The sequence below is a fragment of the Rhynchophorus ferrugineus genome, unplaced genomic scaffold, assembly GCF_030347505.1.
Source record: "Rhynchophorus ferrugineus isolate W39M unplaced genomic scaffold, kcgeb_rfMv2 rfM7, whole genome shotgun sequence".
Classification (NCBI taxonomy): domain Eukaryota; kingdom Metazoa; phylum Arthropoda; class Insecta; order Coleoptera; family Curculionidae; genus Rhynchophorus; species Rhynchophorus ferrugineus.
Genome location: NW_027472586.1, coordinates 9987786 through 10004991, shown reverse-complemented (window position 1 = coordinate 10004991; position 17206 = coordinate 9987786). Strand labels below are relative to the sequence as shown.

At 31.6% G+C, this 17206-nt stretch overlaps 1 protein-coding gene across 4 annotated transcripts in view; it reads right to left on the bottom strand.

The window, feature by feature from the left end:
- LOC143199469 (NADH dehydrogenase [ubiquinone] 1 alpha subcomplex subunit 1) overlaps positions 1–16774 on the bottom strand; it is a 125519-nt gene extending 108745 nt beyond the window's left edge. For 3 of the 4 annotated variants that reach the window (XR_013006429.1, XR_013006430.1, XM_076409308.1), the window contains exons 1-2: positions 16490–16627; positions 3109–3151 (exon numbers count right to left, since the gene is read on the bottom strand). The gene's annotated coding sequence lies outside the window, so the exon portion shown is untranslated. Of the gene's footprint in view, positions 1–917; positions 2211–2249; positions 3152–16489 lie in introns of those variants that run through there. The other variant, XR_013006428.1, reaches the window with a different exon arrangement.
- Positions 16775–17206: the final 432 nt, after the last annotated feature.

Sequence of the window (17206 nt, the reverse complement as noted above, 5' to 3'; positions counted from 1 at the left end):
CTTTTTCTTTATTTAAAAAAAAGTTAATTTTATTTCATTCTATTGACGTTTTGGTACTACTACATTAGCTATATTGATGATACCTAGGTTTGATACATCAAAGGATTTACTTCATTTAACAAATTTCATCCCATCTGGTACAGTATTTATAGGTACTACAATCAGAATTTTACTTTTTCTTTATTTAAAAAAAAGTTAATTTTATTTCATTCTATTGACGTTTTGGTACTACTACATTAGCTATATTGATGATACCTAGGTTTGATACATCAAAGGATTTACTTCATTTAACAAATTTCATCCCATCTGGTACAGTATTTATAGGTACTACAATCAGAATTTTACTTTTTCTTTATTTAAAAAAAAGTTAATTTTATTTCATTCTATTGACGTTTTGGTACTACTAAATTAGCTATATTGATGGTACATAGATTTGATACATCACCAGATTTACTTCATTTAACAAATTTAATCCCATCTGGTACAATATTTATCGGTACCACAATCAAAATTTAAGTTTTTCTTTATTTAAAAAAAAGTTAATTTTATTTCATTCTATTGACGTTTTGGTACTACTACATTAGCTATATTGATGATACCTAGGTTTGATACATCAAAGGATTTACTTCATTTAACAAATTTCATCCCATCTGGTACAGTATTTATAGGTACTACAATCAGAATTTTACTTTTTCTTTATTTAAAAAAAAGTTAATTTTATTTCATTCTATTGACGTTTTGGTACTACTACATTAGCTATATTGATGATACCTAGGTTTGATACATCAAAGGATTTACTTCATTTAACAAATTTCATCCCATCTGGTACAGTATTTATAGGTACTACAATCAGAATTTTACTTTTTCTTTATTTAAAAAAAAGTTAATTTTATTTCATTCTATTGACGTTTTGGTACTACTACATTAGCTATATTGATGATACCTAGGTTTGATACATCAAAGGATTTACTTCATTTAACAAATTTCATCCCATCTGGTACAGTATTTATAGGTACTACAATCAGAATTTTACTTTTTCTTTATTTAAAAAAAAGTTAATTTTATTTCATTCTATTGACGTTTTGGTACTACTAAATTAGCTATATTGATGGTACATAGATTTGATACATCACCAGATTTACTTCATTTAACAAATTTCATCCCATCTGGTACAATATTTATCGGTACCACAATCAAAATTTAAGTTTTTCTTTATTTAAAAAAAAGTTTATTTTATTTCATTCTATTGACGTTTAGGTACTACTAAATTAGCTATATTGACCGTACCTAGATTTGATACATCACTGGATTTACTTCATTTAACAAATTTCATCCAATCTGGCACAGTATTTATCGGTACTACAATAAGAATTTTACTTTTCCTTTATTTAAAAAAAAGTTAATTTTATTTCAGTCTATTGATGTCTTGGTACTAGTAAATTAACTATAATGACGGTACCTAGATTTGATACATCACAGGATTTACTTCATTTAACAAATTTCATCCAATCTGGTACAGTATTTATCGGTACTACAATCAGAATTTTACTTTTTCTTTATTAAAAAAAATAATAATTTTATTTCATTCTATTGACATTTTGGTACTACTACATTAGCTATATTGACGTACAATGGTTTGATATATCACAGGATGTACTTCATTTAACAAATTTCATGCAATCTGGTGCAGTATTTATCGGTACTACCATAAATTTTGATTATAGCTTTTTCTTTATTTAAAAAAAACAAAGATAAATTTACTTGACTCTGTTGCTATTTTAGTACCATTATATTAGCTAGACTTACATTAGTTTGATACATCATAGGCAGTACTCCATTTAACAACTTTCATGTTATCTAGTGTACAATAATCTTGCATGGTACCACTGTCATATATTTCATGCCATTTATGTTTAGAAACTTATTGTGGTACTACTACATAATGTCATATTTATAGATTCAATATTATTTTGTTTACAGCAATCCGTTAATTTGTAGCCTTTTTATTTTTTTATCTAGATCCAAAATAGTAGTAATTTCGAGTTCTTTGGTGGCGATAAACAAGTACACTTGACACTACATTCTATACCTATGATAACAATAAGGAAAATTTTATAGTGTAATATATATATATATATATATATATATATATATATATATAAGACATATAATTACAATGTGTAAGATGAAGATTAAAGATTGAATCCTAGCTAGGAGACACCCAAGTAGCTATTTGCAAGATTTTCTACCAAATAAGAAATAGGAAATCCATCAAAAAATGTTCATCTATTAATAGTGTGTGATATAAAAGGCTCTCTTGTTAGAAAACTAGCTCAGCGATGAGTAAGAAATCTTGAAGCCAATTCATTCATCAATTAACCAAAACAAACAAAGAACTCACCAAAACTTGTTTAAAAATCATACTGTTTCATGACAATGATCGAACTAACGTTATTAATTTTCTCTCTCACAACATATTTACCAAACTTAGTCCCATCCATTTACAACAAATAGTACAGAATGTAACAAATACTATGAATGTATGAATCTAGGTCATAGAAAACAATAGGCAATATTTCTAAAGATAAATATCGAAAATTATCAATTAGTCAGTTGATACATTAATTTAAATACAAACACTAGTAGCACCGAATCTTAAAAACTTTTAATCAATCGGTTATCAAGCCACTTAGATGAAGTACTATTACAGGCACACAATATAACTTCGAAAATATTATTCTTAAAAAAACAACAACCTGATTAGTTTTTTTTATATAGTTTCTATGTCCATAATAAAATGATAAAGCATTAATAACTGCTTAAACTAACATATATCTAAACGATTAAAACGTATGTTTATTACATCATTATTAATTGAAAAGTAATGGTTATTAAAATCACATATCACGTTCACAGACAAATAAAAGCACTATAAATAATTAGTCAATATTATTATTCTTAATGCTTATAGCGATGGGATAATTTAATATATAGTTAACCATTAAAATAATTATGTTATAAGTTAATAACCTGAAATAGCCGCAACAAAAACTTCATTTCTTCAATAATATCGATTACATTCTATGTAGTATATGTTAAAATATTTACCAGAATGTTGTGTCTCCTCACTAATTCCTCACCCAACCAGATCCTAAAACAAAAAGAAAAGAATAATCAGAAATATTTCGAAATACTTCTTAAAATTAGTGTCGGTTTACACCAATCTGAACTTCAATTAAACATTTAAATTATGTGTGATATCAGAGGAAACAGTACTGCGATTTTCAGTTCGAGATAATAATAATGGTTTATGTTTTATGTATCATCTCTTAGCATTGATTGTGTGAAGTAATATTGTTGATAAAACAGACGGTTATATGAATAAAAACGATTACAAGAAGATTGTACATCTACGGAGGAAAAATAAAAGATGTAAAAGATATAGAATATATAATGATATAAAGAAAAACATAATGAAAGCAACACATAAAAATGTTAAATGAATGAAATATATTTATCTTCAATATTTGATAATGCGAGATAGAAGAATTTATAAAAGACAAAAACCAAGACTAATGAACATCGAAAAAACAAATATAATGAGATCTGGAAACATAAACACAATGAGAAATAGAAAAACAGGATACCAAGAGTTTGAGGAAGTAGACTTATTTAAAGGAGACACAGTGAAGACATAAAAGATAAAACTATAAGAACAAGCAAAGCATATAACGTAAACAAAAAATATTGATAAGCCTATGAAAAATTCTAAATAAAAGTACTTGAAACCTTAATAAGGCCAATCAATATTTATGTAAACAATTACAATGTAAAAGTCGAGGAAAAACTAAGAAAACTAGCAAAATTAACATAGAATAAATATTGAATGGTAAGTAGAGATATAATATAATAAGAAGTGTAAAGTGGCTAGGGCACGAATTGACAAATTCTCAGAGAAAGTCATAAATGTAGTTACAGGATGGATGACCAAGATCGAGATTGGCACTAAGTTAAACATGATTTGTTGTAAATAGTAACGGGGGAAGACGAAATATAGAAGAACCTAAGCAATCCAAAGGTGTTTTCTAGAGAATTTCCTTCATTCTATGTCAAAAAGTAATTAAAAATGTTATTTAAACTAATTTTCTTATCAGTTATGCACACTTCCTACAAACCACAAATTAATGATCAACAGACAGATATTTTTTTATTGCTATATACAACTGCAATTACAATTACGTACATGATACATGCTCTAGCGCAGAAATGGGTTTTAAAAGTAAACTTCAGAAGCCTCTTATGATCTTCAACATCAAGCTTCCAAAAAGGAAAGTTTATACTTTGACCGATTTCAGACCGACCAGATGATTATGGACCCGAAAATTAAACATCACTGCTTAACGTAGATGCAATTCCTAAATCTACATTAATAATTGAATTGTAATAAATGATGTTTAACAGGTCAATTGAAAAATCCCCGGCCTACCATAGTAAAACACATTTTTTTGGCAAAATTAAGTGTGATACGCTGATTATAGCGACCCTCCAACTTTTCGATAGCATTGTCGAAGTACGATTTGCCCTTTGCTTTGAAATAGGCCTCAGTTTCACCTCTTCATTCGACGAAAATTTCTTCCCAGCGCGCGTTCTTTTGAGATCTGAGAGCAGGAAATAGTCGCTAGGGGGTCAGATCTGCAGAATACGGTGGATGAGGAAGAAATTCCAAGCCCAATTCAGGGATTTTTGCAATCGTTTTCACTGACTTGTGACACGGTGCATTGTCTTGGTCAAGCTGCACTTTCTTTTTCTTCAAATGCGAATTCGTCCTTGAAACGGTCCAATAATGCTATATAATAGTCGCTGTTGATGGTCCTTCCTTTCTCAAGGTAGTCAATGAAAATTACTTCATGCACATCCCAAACTATAGACGCCATAACCTTGCGAGCCGACTTATGCGCTTTCCCAAGCTTTGGAGCGGGTTCATCGTGTGCAGTCCAGTCGGATGACTGTCGATTGGACTTTTTCAGAGTGAAATGATGGAGCCATGTTTCATGCATTGTCACATACCGACGCAAATACTCGAGTTTATTACGCTTTATCTTCAAACACTGTTCCGAATCAACATTTCGTCGTTCTCATACCCAAATATTCGTCATTTCATCATTTAGTGGATTTTTTAAATGTTTTCGTCGGTAACAACCTCTTTTGGGCGTCCACTGCGTTCACCGTCTTCGGCGCTCATTTCACCACGTCTAAACTTAGCATACCAATCCTTGATGGTTGATTTTCCTGGTGCGGTGGCGGAAACTCGGCATCAAGCCAAGTTTTTTCTTCAACTGTGTTTTTTCACTTCAAAAAGCAATACTCTATCAACCCGCGAAATTCCTTTTTATCCATTTTTATCACAATAACAGAACTTGCTTCACTCAAAATTCTATAATTCACAAACTAACGATCCGACGGCTGTCAAACTTATACATGCATCTTTTGAGGGTTAGGGCTAACTAAAAAACATATGGATTTAATTCTAGTAGCGCCATCTATGTGTCAGGCCGGGAACTTTTCAATTGACCTGTTAAGATTTTTACCCTTAATCTATCGAAAAGGAAAATAAGGCTGGAAGTTAAAGAATGTAATCAGCAGTTGCTCAGCTTACATTATAATCTTCAAAAATAATTAGAACTAAGTAGAAATATAATATTTTCTCAAAGGAAATAATTTCAGAAGTCTTAAATCTTAAAAATATAACATATGTTTAACCGCAGATGCTTTTGAAACAGACGAATCTGTGTGTTCAATCTAATGCTGATTAGAACCAGATTGTATACTGTTTAACACCAAAAAGGCTAAGAGTATATGTGGTAATATTGCAAGCAAGAATTGTAATATATATTTTTATAATCCTGCAATTTTTTATAACTCTAGATTTTTAATGTATGAGCAAAAGAATATTCAAAAACAAATCTAATGAAAATTCTAATTCAGATATTTGTCAGCAAATGTTGATCTTTTTTAAAACGATTAATTGTGTACAATACCCTGAGCAAAGGTAAATAAGAAAAATAATTAAGTGTTGTTTACTGGTATCAAATACGAACAAAGAACCCAACAGACTTGTTGTTTTGATAGATGTTGTTTTTTATAATGAGTTATCAGTTGTCAGATTAGGTATTGTTTTTCTATGTATTTTGAAAATGTTTTATAGATCTAAATTATATTTTGTTAATTAAAGCGAAATGGAAATTCTCGATTTGAATACCATTTGGTGGATAGAGAATAATAAAGAAGACGATAAACCCGAACCAATACCAATATTTATTCAAAGACACAAAAACTAGCAACAAAAACCAAACAGATTTTGATGTTCCCTAATATATATACAGTGAAAGAACGAAATTATAGTTATTGTTGTTATTTCTTATTACTCAAAGATAATTTGTTTTGCATGACAACGTAAACAACATTCGGATACGGTTGGGTTTTGGTTTCTATGTCTAGATCAAAAAAACGCGCCACAGATACATACTTGAACGAATTAGAAAGGTCACGGAGAAAAAAGGCAAGGCAAGTGAATGATCTGAATATTTAAAATAAATGAAATAGTTTCATTTTAAAAATAGATTTAATGACGTAACGGCGCACCGAATTTGAGCATTTGCCATCATGTCGAATAGTATTAGTGGACACGTGATCGTATAGATAACCGATTTAACTACTTTAACTACAATGACATGTTGTAATTTACTTTTACTGGTAGTGTTTACATTGCCCCGCCTTCTATTCATGTAATTTCATAATAAAATAAACAAATCATTATATAATATTACTGTTTTATATGAGGCACTTGTTAAAATATGGTTCCCCTTCCTCCAAGTTCTTGTTTCTGTCAACAAGTACGACTGTAAAAATGATTAAAAGTATTCTAGGCTTCTTTTTTATTCCTATGGACGACACCTGGGTTAATCAACATGATTTTATGTTAAAACAAGAGACCAAAGAGTGATGTTAACTCGACTCCTCTGATCTGAATCCGATTCATATTCAGAAATCGATCAAGAATCAGTGATTTAAAGCATATTTTTTTAATTTAAAGCTTTATTTGAAAAATTGGTAGAATGTATTTTATTGGATGTATTGTCCATCGATAGCCATTATTTTTTCCCATCTTACAGACAATTTACGGATCCTCTCTCAATAGAGTGATATATCTGTTTTGATATTTTCATAAGAAGTGAAGCGCTGCTCAGATAGGTCTCGACTAACAACAAGTAGTAATCAGAAGGAGAAAGGTCTGTAGAATACGGTGGGTAGGATAGCACTTCCTATTTTAATGTTTTCAAGTACGTCATTCATCGAGTAATACCTTCAAATCTTCGTTTTCAAATTGTTTGGCCTCTCCAGGAGAATCTTTATTCCTCCTGTCTTCGGTGTTAAAATCACGACTTTTAAAACATCGAAACCAGTATTCAGATGTTGAAATAGATGGAGCATGGTTGCCATAATTATCACACAGTGTTCGATGATCTTCAGCAGCCACTTCCTCCAAACTGCATGCGATTTACTCCGTAAAAATGCAGACATTTTCAAGCCACTGAAAAACATTTTGTTTGTCAGTTAGTCTTCAATATTAAGTTGGTTACATATGTATCAAATGTACCGAAATGCAAACTAAGTTCGAAGACATTCGAAGCTAAGATAATAAGAAAAACGAAAAGAAGAGGGCTTAGATAAACTTGAAACAAAACAGTCAACGTTCCGACCAGAAAGGAAAATATAGTACTTGGATTTAAACAATATGTAAGAAATATTTGGCTACTCATCTCACTCAGAAATACAGGATACATTACTCCATAATCATCCCCGGACTTGGCGTATGCGCATATTGAGCGCGCGTACATACAGCTTTATTTACTTACATTTTTTTATCGTGATTATTAGATTTAATGTCAAATATATATATATATATATATATATATACATATATATTATAATTTTATTTAAAAAAGTATTGAATAAAATGAAACAATGAAAATAATTTCTATATGCCTTTCTATTTTTATAAAAAGATAATATTTAAAATAATTAGATAGATATTAGATATTCAAAATATAAGAACCATATAAATAAACATTACGATAAAAAAGACCAAAACCCAGCCAATATACTTAATACCAAACTAAAAAGCCACCACTATATATAAAAGCAGTGAAATTCTCCTAAATATCTCCAAATATGATCAACTATGAACGCTACTATTCTTGATAGACAAATCTCATTAATCACTTAACAACTTCAAACACAACAAGAGTAATTGTCTTCTCTGTTCTTGTTCATATTAAATTTTGGTATATGTTAATATCTATTCAATGTTGAAAATGATGTGTCGGGCGCAAATCCAAATATCATTAGATAACAAGCTGTTGTTGTATGAGTCTATACTCAAGCCTATTTGGTCATATGGAATCCAACTATGGGGTACCGCTAGCAAATCTAACATCCATCATTCAACGGTTCCAAAATAAGGTGTTGCGTGCCATTGTTGATTCTCCGTACTATATTTCAAATAAAGTGATACAACACGATATTCCTTTAGAACTTATAACGAGTATAATTCAACGTGTTTGTGTGAAGTACTTCGAAAGAGTGTCAGTGCATCCCAATGTACTGGCTAATCAGCTAAATATGCGACGTGATAGTTAAGTACGTAAACTAAAACGTTTAACACCACCTGATCTGATTACTGGACATATGTAGACTTTAGAATAAGACTAATTAATTAAGATAATATTTTATACAGAAGATCGCTTAATGAAGTGATTTTCTGCATGCCATGTAAATATAATATAGACATAAGAACTATTTATTGCCTATAGGGCAGATTGAGGAAAAGAGTAAAAAAAATAATATAAATATATTTCGATGGTATGCGCAATGGTACACTCAACTAGTAAAAACTAGTTTATTATCCATAGAGACTTAAATATGTCTAATATCCGATAATAATACAATACTGTGAGTTCTTAAAGCCTACCTTATTTAAATATTTGTGTCTAATACTAATCATTCCTTTTCTTTACAATACAACGATAGGTCGAAGTCATTGGCTTGATAAACTGGTAGATATTTAAATTTGATGATCTGTCCGACCTTGTCTGGCAGTTTAAACATATTTTTAAATGGCGACGTTTTCTCTAGACTGTGCTGAATTGTGGTGCTGTGGGTCCGAACAACGAGGCATTGTCATTGTGATTTATTCAATGGGATTTATAGAGAACCCTCAAAAAAGTGCGTTAGTTGCTGTTAGTAGAATATTCAAAAAAGATTAAGATCAGTAGGGTTCCTGTGTACGTTCGAGCTTTGTTAGCACTATTGTACGAAACTATATGGGAACAACTGAACGGTATTCCCATATAGTTTCGTTTTAGAACTTTTTTCAAAATTAAGTACCGTTTAGAATCTATCAATTGTTTAACGTTCAGTTTGTTGATCTCTTTTGTATATTAGGATATCGTAAGACAAAGTTTAATTGGTAACCATTTATGTACCATCATGTTTCAATTAAATTTTTTCGAAGCTGATATATATTTTCTTGTCTAGATACATGAGCTATATACAGAAAAGTTACTTGATATTTCGAAAAAGTGATCGGTTTGTCTGGTTAACATAGTTTATCATTGTTTGCAACATAGTTTCTGCTTATATTGATATTATTAAGATAGTTATTAAGTATATATTATTATAAACTAAATAACTATCTTACTAATATTGATACATTATATATGATATATTGATATATTATTAAGTAGTTTTTCTTAAAAATATATATATTAGTAATATTAAAAAAATCTACCCTAATTTCAAACAAAAGATAATTAAACAACTGTCTAAATTAAACGATCTAGTACAGAAATTTGTAGTAGTCTTGTCAATGGTAATGTTTATATATATGGTTCTTGGAGTTCATGTTAATTGTTCAAATATTTAAATTAATATAAATATGGTGTATTTATAAAAATAGAAAGGTTGAACGTATAGTAATTATATTTTTATTATTTCATTTTATTCCATATTTTTTTAAACAAAATGTGTTATTTCATAAATTTTCCATTGTTTATATCCCTCCTTACATGGGGTTCCAACATTAAATAAAAAATGTTTATCAAAGTTATATCAAAGTGAATAAATGAAGCCGTATACACGCATGCACTAAAGTCGTATTATTATCTGATTCCAAAATAAATGGCGCCCGATATGCACATGCGCCAAATCCTAAATTAATTGTCAAGTAATATATGCCCCTTCTGATTATTATGCAGAGACTGCAGTGATAAGGATCACCATGAAGACGACGTGAGTTCGCTGTTTTATTGAACGAGCTATATATTCAAAGACATTCAGAGTTTATTTGTATATGCGTTATCAAAATTTGTGACGTCAAAACGTCGCAATGTTGCCGCATCAACTGAGTTTTAGTTCAGTTTGGCTTGGACATACGACAAAGTTCTAATCTAAATAAAACAATTGAACAAAAATGTTGTCAAGTCTAATTTATTTTAACATTGTAGTACCTCAAAAAACTACAGTTAATTATACAGCGACAATAGTTTATAGGTTGGAGTTATAACCTCTTATCACTATTGCTTTGAAGAATTTTGCATACGTCTGAAAACTGGCCGACTTTGACAGGTTCATCCGTTTACGTGTTCGAACTAATCAGACAGCATTGTGTCTCTTCTTAACTAGAATAAAACGAGAGGGAAAATATTGTCTGATTCTAAAACGAATTTACAAATTTCGGCAGGCACTACATTAAACATCTTGATGACGCATAGATAAATAAAATTTGAATAGACCATATGCTGGTTATGTTCAACGACCCTTCTCTTGCCTATGGCCGGTACCTTCCAGTCCAACGACAGCACGGCACGTCGATGAATGAAATATGATTCGGGAGAATTCGTCTGGCCTATAACGGCCCCGTCGGAGCAGTTGCGTAAGCTGTACCGTTATCAGGTCGCTGATGGTGACCTGGATTCCTCATCGAACAGACGAAAGAATACCGGCCAACGCTGGTCAGACACGTGACGCGAAAGAAGGACGCCCGACCCGACGGGCACGGTCAGTCAAACCGTTTCACTATTCTGTTGCCTCGCCCAGGAAGGTGTTAACAGTCTGTTGGTTTGTTGGATTCTCCTACGCCCTTTTTAAACAAATTAGATTTTGATTTTCGCCATCTTCAGCAATTGACAGCTCACGTCATGTTATGTAGTAATGTACGTAAAAATGAAAAACTCCAATTTTTATTGTTCATTTTACCCTAGTTAAAAAGAGACAGAATCCGCTCTGAAGCGTCAGAACATTTAACCGAATCAGTTTATAAAATTCAATTTGTGTCGATACTAATCGACATTGTTGTCAAATGTCTACAAAATTCGTTAAAACACTGGTGAAAATTATTTTCAGGTTAACATGGCAAGATGGCGCAGTGTTTACTCATAAATTTTGATGACGTGTATTGGTTATTTTATTGGATAGACTATAGTAACATGACAGACTAATTGAGCGTATGCGCAACTTAAATAAATTTAACTTATTTCAACTTAGTTAGGTTATGTATGACGTTTTCATTGATTAACAGGGTCGTAATTCGTTGAGAAATAAATTTGAGGATATTGTCTCTCAGGAAAATAGTTACAATGCGATTACAATTATTAGTGTTTATATAATTAGTGTAGTATAATTAGTGGTTGTCCAATTCACAGTTAGAAGTTGAAAAAAAAATCAACCTTGTATCGATAGATATTTATTATGTTGCAAAACCAACCTTGTATCAATAGATATAGATAATAGATAACTTAAAATAATATAATCAGAGGCTCTTTAACTGACGTTTTGAAAACATTACTGAAAACAAAAGAAACTGACAAGTTTATGTCAAGTATGGCATATTTCAATATCGAAGTAATAGTATCGAATTATTTAATTGTGTCTATTCACATAGTATTGATGTGTTTCCTTTGTTTTTGGGTTTTTCACACCTCTAAACGCTCGTCGTATGTATGTGTTCTCCCTTTGTAACTTTATGTTTCTGATCTAGTAGCATCTATGTAATTTTCATACTCAAAACATGTATAATATTGTCTGTAACAATATCAGTACCCATCGCTTGCATATCTGTACATGCTTATACATCATATTTTTTAATAACCGATATATACAAATTTAACAAACCCTATCCTTGTAATGTTGCTGATATTGTCACATCTAGAATATATTATAACTCATAGTTTATATTTAGTAGCGTTATGCATCTTCTCAGTAATATGTAGTGCACTAATAGGTACTTATTGCGATTACCAAAAATAAAAATAAAGAATAAAAATTACTAGTGTTTTGTTATGTTTTTATGGATTTCATTCACTTTTCATGACCATATATAATATTTGTTAATTGAAAATATAACCTTGGTATTAGGAAATAATAATCGTAATCACCAGTCATTTACTACATCTTGTTTTATTCCTTGTAGTGTGCTTGTTTATAGCTTATTTGTTATAATTTATATGTACTGAATTTATTTTTGTTTTGATGACGCTTTAGTCAATATCTTGACAATTGTACTAGCTCTACATTTCTACTTATAATCCAGTCAAAGACAAAATGTCAATGGAGAATCGTTGATATTCTACATTCATTCAAATCTGTTGACTGTCTAAAAAATGAAGACGAAGCCACCAATTCTCCAACTGAATGTTTGATGAAGAAAACTTCTTAGATGTGTTTGGCTTATCTCAGCATAACTTACAACTGAAGGTTGGCTCGATGGTCATTATGCTTCTAAATCTGAACGAACTAAAATCATGCTACGAAAAGCTATATAGCTTTATATCACAATCGAGATGCCCCTTGAATTTAAACGAATTCCGACATGCCATGATAATTACCAAATTACAAGGCCAATTCTTGGGCGTTTAGTGAATACGAACATTTTGATCGATGTGATTTACGCGATTTGATTTATTTAGAAAATGCATGTTTTCTGAAGGTCAGTTATATGTGGTATGTTCACGTGTGGGCAAATCATCAGCTTAATTTGTTCTTGCGTCTGATAATAAAACCAAAATGTGGTATAACACAGGGTGCTTTACCAAAGAGAATCAATCAGAGTACAAACTATTCACCAAAATGTATAGTTTCAATAAAACTAAAGTTCACGCCATATATTTGTATATAAATATAAAAATAAATTAAGTTTAAGTATAAAGTTCACAGGGTCAGTCGGAAAATAGAACGAAACGTCTATTTAACGTAAAAAATAACGTTAAATACAACAAAATAAAACCGATACTATCAGAGATAAACAAACCAAACATTGCGGGATAACAATCAACGATAATTTAACTAAAATCGACGTAACAAACGCCACTGTCACTGATAAAACAACGTGGAGACGAAATTTTCTCTTGTTAAATATTTATTTATAGCCGACACAGAGATACGTATTCTTCTTAATTATCTATTTCATGTCAGAGTTATATCACCGCGAGGCTCATTTAAATACACAGCACCTGCTTTTATTCAACGACGAACAAAAAATCGAAATGGGAACATTGAGATGACTCCGGCGCGTTATTACATTGTGGTGATGTTATCAGTGAACAAAAGACGTCGTTCTGACTTATAAGATTCGATGTAGAGGTAATTCTGGTGGAGATAAATTAGAACGAACAGGTGTGGTCAACTTGATCTAATACTGAGGCTATATTGAGAGATAATAGGTGAATATAAATGAGAAGGTTATTACACAATTATTGTTAGTTCGATTTAGTTGATAAAGGAGGTTTCGAGTCAAACAAGAAGGTTCGAGATTAAGGTTATATTGGATAGATTTGAAATGAAAAGTCGATGAAAAAATGGTTGTTATTCTTACACAATATTGCGTTCTTGCTGTTGGAAACAAAAGCGAAGAAGCCACATGAAACTTACGACAAACAAACGACAATATAAATGATTGGACCCAAAACTTGATGACCGACTGTCAGTTAGGAAATCAAAAGAACCACAAGGATACTTGAGGGAGTATCTACAACTCTTGGATATCATCAGAACAGGAAACAAAAACAAAATAATTAAACCATTTGATCGTGTGTATTGATATGATTAGAAATATTGGGTCCTCCTAGATATATACCTAGATTTAAGTTATTGTAAAGCCATATTGTAGGTTAGTCGACAACGATTACTAACAATGTAATAAATAAATAATAAAAAATAAATTCTTACATAAAACATAATGAAACTCTATTCGTGTTTCTGTTTTATCATGTTACTTTTTCCTATCGATGCCACATGGTCTTGCTGAATAATCAATTTTATAACCACCAAAAACAATTAGTGAATAACTAATTAATAACAACAACGCTTGAAAAATAATAATGTACACAATTTATCACAATAAAACCGTGAATCTCTCTTAGAAATCACCTAAAACTGAATTATTATTATATAATCATTGTAAATAAAACACAGCATAAAAATAACCTAAAACTACAAAAGAAACCATGTTTCCATTTAGGAATATCGAACTATTCTATTAGGTTAACATTTAACTATCATTTACACGAAATGTTACCATACTAGCTAAATCGATACAGTTATATATAGGAAACTAGTTTCTCGACAAGGCAAAGTGAATTCAGTTCGCATTTCTTCACGCATGAAACGTCAAAATATGTACATGGTCGTTCCTATTACGGAACTGTATTAGTACCGTTCACTCACTTAAATCGAATTTCGGTATTCGATGGGATGCAGTTTCACAAAGTAACACGGTGGCACCATCTTGAACATATAACCATAATAATTAAAAAAAAAACGATCTCACAGTGAAATGAATGTAATAAATCATGGAGTAGGGGCGTCACGGACCGTCTAGTATCATGTGACGTGACATCTGCATTATGTGATACACACATCCAACAAACACATTGAAATATTAAAAGAGATATTAAGTATATTAGCGCCTAATCTTAAATCGTCGTCTCTAACCAATTATTTTTGTTATTTCGTGTTCGTTATAGCCAGAAATATCATTGAAATGACTTATTTTAATATGATATGAGTGTCGTTCAATAACTAATCACATAAAACACTTTTGCTGGCAATTTTGTTTCAATAAAATTGAAAAATCGACAGAAATATTGATAACAAAAAATGTGGGGAGTGTCACAAAAGTCCTAAAATATCTAAAAAACACCAAGAATCGACAAGACACATTTAGTCGGGTGAAAACGTTTAAAAATGTTAAGAATATATTTGGGTTGAGTCACAATGATTTTAATTTAAATCAATTAAAATTCACTACCAAAAAAAAACTATGTATCCGAAACCAGTGTGTAAAAATTCTAATTAAATTAAAGTTATAGTGAGTTAATACTGAAGCTTTAACATTAAAAACCTGCTTCTGACAAATAAATATTAACCATGTTCAGGTATCAGTTTGGATCGTTCTTTTTAACTAATTATTCTTGTTGTTTCGGGTTCATTGTAGTAAGAAATATGATTGAAATTACTTATTTTGATATTTGATATATTATCGATATATCACTTAAAAATATTCTTCGTGGCAATTCTGTTTCAATAAAATTGAAAAAACGACAGGAATATTGGTGACAATAATGTGGAGTGTCACAAAAATTCCTAAAACATCTGAGTAATAAAATTAGCAACCAACAAGACACCTTTTATTTGATGAAAAGTAGATTTTTGGATTGGGTCACAATAGTTTTAATTTAAATCAATTAAATTTAATTCACGACCGAAAAAAAACTATATATCCGAAGAAACCAGTGTGTAAAAAAACGAATAAATTATAATTAAAATTGCAGTCGGTTAACACTGAAGCTTTAATATTAAAAACCTGCTACCAATTAAACTTAAACAAACAGTTCCAAGAATATTTTCACTATGTACTAGCACAGACTGTTCGTAAACAAAAATAATGTATATTTCGTTTTAAATAAGCATCTTGTAGACACCCAAAGTGGGTGATGATATACATTACCGATACCAATGATGTTGGTTTTAATTTTACTTGTATTTAGCCTGTCTAATTAGATTTATTATGTTATCTTATTATTTCATTAGGATTTGAAAACAACGGGGGTTTTGTCTTTTGTAAGTCATCTTCCTCAGAGGGGATGACATACAATTCGTACGATAATTGATACCCCATAACATTTGTCGTAATAATTAGTCACCGATTTTTATTTTTGAAAAAAAAACACGGTCTAGGGACACGGTCCGGCGCCAGGAATTGTAGTGGTCACCGATGACTCAACACTGAAGCTAGAATCGACTGTTTATTGTGAGGAGTTTTTTTCTGGTCGCATCTGGACCATCTTTCGGGCGTATGAAGCGGTCACGCTTTAATTTTGGATCAGTGTTGAGGCTCGGACCCGTTCTATTAGCATCTACTGGAGGGACTTACCTGAGAACACAGTATATAATCACCCAAGTTGACACTGTCAAAATTCCGCGATTGAGAATTGATAAAATCGACTGGAGCTAGCGGGGGAAACTCGGCGCGGGTAGAGCGCGCGCGATTTCTTCATACTACGTTTCGGATGCGACCGTTCGTCGGGCACTAGGGTATCCGGTGGCGGAGACTGTCGGGAAAAAAGTGTCCCTGCCTTGCTGGTGGTGGAGGTGGTGGGCCAGACGGAGGATGGGAACTGAAACGACCGATGCGCGCTGCAGCGTTAGACCAACTGAATTAAAATATGTCTAAGGCGACCGGAGGAATGGCGTACGTCACTGGCGCCGGCGCAACACTTCGGATCCGTGGCGACATGTAGGTGGGGCGGCGCGGGCAGGCCGGGAGGGGAGGGGCGCGTGATGGCCAATGTCCACCAAAGGTAATTTTTAAATAAAATCACTTCTGGTCTGCCGTTGACCTCTCCGTAAGGAACGGCCTTACATCCATTCGGATTTATCGGCATGGAAATGTGTGAAACAGTCGCATAGTTTCCTCATTACAATGCTCAATAGCATCTACTTGATGACATTAATGCTTTTTTAGTCATTATCACTAGTTCTTGCCGACTAACTTACTAACACGCGAAAGACACGCGTTTACCATTTAGTGTACCTCATAGCTTAAACGTAAGACTCAAAACCGAATGCAATGCAAACCCTAGATACAATT